The 3,724-nt window shown below is 39.6% G+C and overlaps 1 non-coding gene across 1 annotated transcript; it reads right to left on the bottom strand.

Moving 5' to 3' along the window:
• Positions 1–2,796: 2,796 nt before the first annotated feature.
• On the bottom strand, positions 2,797–2,903 carry LOC111818037. The gene has a single exon (XR_002822111.1). It is a non-coding gene; the product is annotated as a U6 spliceosomal RNA (small nuclear RNA).
• Positions 2,904–3,724: the final 821 nt, after the last annotated feature.

Raw genomic sequence — 3,724 nt, 5'->3', positions numbered from 1 at the left:
TACTCTCTCTGCAGGGACTGCAGCTGCAGAGTTTCACCCCAGGCCTGTACGCCAGGCCTGAGCTGATACTGAAGGGGACAAGGGGGAGTAGGGGAGAGAGGAAGCTCTGCCACACACTCACCAGGCCTGGGCTAGGGCTGGATCTGGGGGTCCCAAGAACAGGGCAGAAATTCTCACTTGTCCGGCATTTGGGGGCGGCTGCAGATAGTGGTAGGGGTCCCAAGGGCATGGAATAGGGTCTCACTCAAGCTGTGCCTAAGTTTGGACTGGACAGCCTTTCTGGTTTTTTGTTTTTGTATTTTATCTTAACTATTTACTCCACATTTATTTCCTTGAAGGTGTCTCTGAAGCCCACATTTTAACATTTCTGTGGTATATCTTTTGCACTTTGGTATGTCCACTGGCATTATACTTGGTATTTCCTTCCTTTACCCTCTGAGATGGTCAAACTGTTCATTAGAAGACAACATAATAAATAGAAAGTGAAAAATTGATTTCACTCCAAAGGCACTTGCAATATCCAGAGACATTTTCCATTGTCACAAGCTGGTAGTGAGAAGCATATCTAGTGGTCAGAGGTCAATGATGCTGCTAAGTGCTCTACAGTGCCCAGGGCAGCCCCTCACAACAAAGAACTATCTGTCCTTGAATTTTATTCATGCTGTTAGGAAAGCCTGCAAAAAATACTTATATTTAAAAGATATAAAAATCTTTTAAATTATAGAAATATTTCTTTTGTAAAAGCATGATAAGGAAGTGGGACAGTAAGGGGCACAGCTTGATGAAGGTGACTGTATTTATTTGACCAAACAGGACTTCTGAGTGGGTGTGAGAGGAACTGGCCTTTAAAAAGTTGGCAAAGTGTACCCAGATTGCCCTGGAGGTTCTGCAGTCATGGCTCAGAGCCTTGATGCTTCCTCAGATGATCTCGGTGGCAGTGTTTCTATAATTCCAGAAGATGGAGGCCAAGTGTAACATTTACTAAAAGCACACACAAAGCTCACAGGCAGCTTTTGTTGGTTATCTAGTTCTTATCCTCATCAAAGGAGGCTTACTTACATGCATGCTTATCTATGGGCATGTGTTCATGAGTGTAAAGAATGACTAAATTAATTTCAGTGAAGACCTGTTCATCTGGTTAAAGGAAGTACATAATGGTGGGGTTTTACATAATGGTTCCACCATTCAGGTTCTAGCATCCATATGACCTTTATCTTTCCCAGAAGAGGAAGGAGTTAAACACCATATGAGTACTTAGTATATATTAGAGTTTTCTTCCTTGCTTCTTTAATTTCTCACGCAAAGTTCAGATGTCATCGTGCTCATTTTATTGAACAGGAGAACAAGAACTTAGAAAGGAGACATGTTTTGTATGTAGAACAAACACATTTATCATAAACTTCTACATGTTGAGAATGTTTATCTTTTTATTTTTACCTTACTTATGTTCAAAACAAGTCCAGAGAAGAAAAATACAGTTTACTACTGAAAAGTAGAGTCAGTTCATGTTTGCAGGAACCCAAAAGGAATTTTTACTAAAGGATAATTTTTTATGACAAATGATTTGAATACAAAAAGGGACTTTAGGGGAGAAAATGGCTATAAATCCCAGGAACCTGAAAACCTTTGTAAAATATGGCAAATTCCTACTGTGGGAGGCCCAGATTGACTCTTTTCCTGGTAGAGGTGACCCTGTAGGGTTTGCATCTCAGTGATTGAAAGCATAAAGTGGCATTTCCATTGTATACTATTTGTTCTAATAATAATACTAATCCTTATTGTTCATTAAACAGTTCCTACATGCTGAGAAGTATGTTATTCATGTTATAGAAATCATCTTGTGTGATCTTGACAAAAATTTATAGCACAAGTTTTATTGCTTTGCATAGTTTTCAGATGAGCAAACCAAGACCCAGGGAAGTTATGAAACACGCTGAACTTCATTTTGTTTGCCAGTGGCTGGACAGAGATTTAGCTGCAGTCACCTGATTCAAACATTTGTTAAACCATTATGTCCCATCATTCCAGCCCCACCCCTTGTAAGAATCTCTGTCCCTCAGAGGGACCACTACCCTCAGCACATTTTATTTCCCAGACAGACTATGGGTTCTGCATGAATTCAGTCTGTTTACTTCTGGCTTTTGTTCTTCTAAAATACAGTGTGATGGGATAAAGAAATGAAAAGAACAGGATCTAGTGGGGCAGAGAGCTCCAAGGCTCTTGCTAGAGATAGAACTGGGTGGATATCCATTGAGTTCACTCCTAGAAAGTAGAGTAATTTTTCATAAATGCAACCCTGCCCTCTCCTTTGGGCTCTTATTCTCACATTCATTTATATATTATAAACCTAACACTTCTACATTGTAGTTACTACTTCAAAAATATTATCCTTTTGTACATACTTATATTTACCCACATTTTACTACATATGTTCTTTACTCTTTTCTGTGGATCCAAATTTTTACCTGTTATCATCTCTACTTTGAGCTGTAGGGCTAAGGTTTGATCTAAATGAAACTTTTGCTTTTCTCAGGTTTTTGTTGTGTTTTCGTTTTGGTTTTTTCTTTCTTCCCTTTTCTGGGGCGGTTGAGACAACAGTCTCACTATGTAGTTCAGACTGGCCTTGAACTTGTGACAATCTTCCTGCCTCAACCTCCTGAGTGTTGGGATGACAGGCATGTGCCACCACATCCAGCTCTCAATTTTTGTTGAGGGAAATTTTTTTGCCCTTGAAACTTGAAGGCCATTGTGGAATCACAGATAGTTGTAAGAAGCAATATAGCTATTCTTTGTATCCTTCATGTAATTCTCTTCACGAATTTGCATGTCATCCTTGCGCAGGGGCCATGCTAATCTTCTCTGTATCGTTCCAATTTTAGTATATGTGCTGCCGAAGCGAGCACATCCTTCATGTAATTCTCCTGGTAGTGAATATTACAGTTGGGATATGGGAAGTAGAGGAAATACCAGGAATTAAACCCAAGGCCTTCACATTGAGCCAACACCACCCCCCTTTTTATTCTGGTCTTGCTAAATTGCCCATGTTGAGCTTAAACTTTCAATACCCCTGCCTCAGCCTCCCAGAGTGCTGGGATTGCAGACTTGTGCCACCACTGTCAGCTACAAAACAACCCACTGATCTCACTCACACTTCCCCAGTTGCACCCATACTCGCTGCTGTGTATATGCTTGTATGTGTGCCTGAAAGTACTTGGTCCTATGTAATTTTTTCATGTTTAAATTTGTGTATCCACTGCCACAATCTGACACCAAACAATTCACTCAGTACAAGTTTCCCTAACTCTTCCCTTTTACATTTCTTATGTCTAGCCCCAAACTATCACATTTTGTAATCATTTAACCTGCTTCCCATTTATTTCTTTTTTTTTCTGCTTCCCATTTCTAAAGTGTTATTGTGTAAACTTTCTGTATAAATGGAATTACATGTATTTAGCCCTCCAGGATTGACTTTCCCTTGAGTAATTCCCTGGAAATTCATCTAAGTTGTCGTCTCCATTGGCAGTCCAGTCCTGGGCACTGTCCAGTAGTATTTCATGGATGTTTCCAGTTTATTTAATTAACCATTTACCCATTAAAAGACATGTGAGCTGTTTTCAATTTCTGATTACTATGAATGAAACTGCTATGAACATTTGTATACAGGTTTCCATGTGAACATGCATTTTGCATTTTCTGGGATCACTGCTTGTATATCAGTCACTTT

Source organism: Octodon degus, unplaced genomic scaffold (genome assembly GCF_000260255.1).
Source record: "Octodon degus isolate 3935 unplaced genomic scaffold, OctDeg1.0 scaffold00077, whole genome shotgun sequence".
Taxonomy (NCBI): Eukaryota; Metazoa; Chordata; class Mammalia; order Rodentia; family Octodontidae; genus Octodon; species Octodon degus.
Note: the sequence above shows the minus strand (reverse complement) of the source record. Positions and strands in the feature narration are given on the sequence as shown.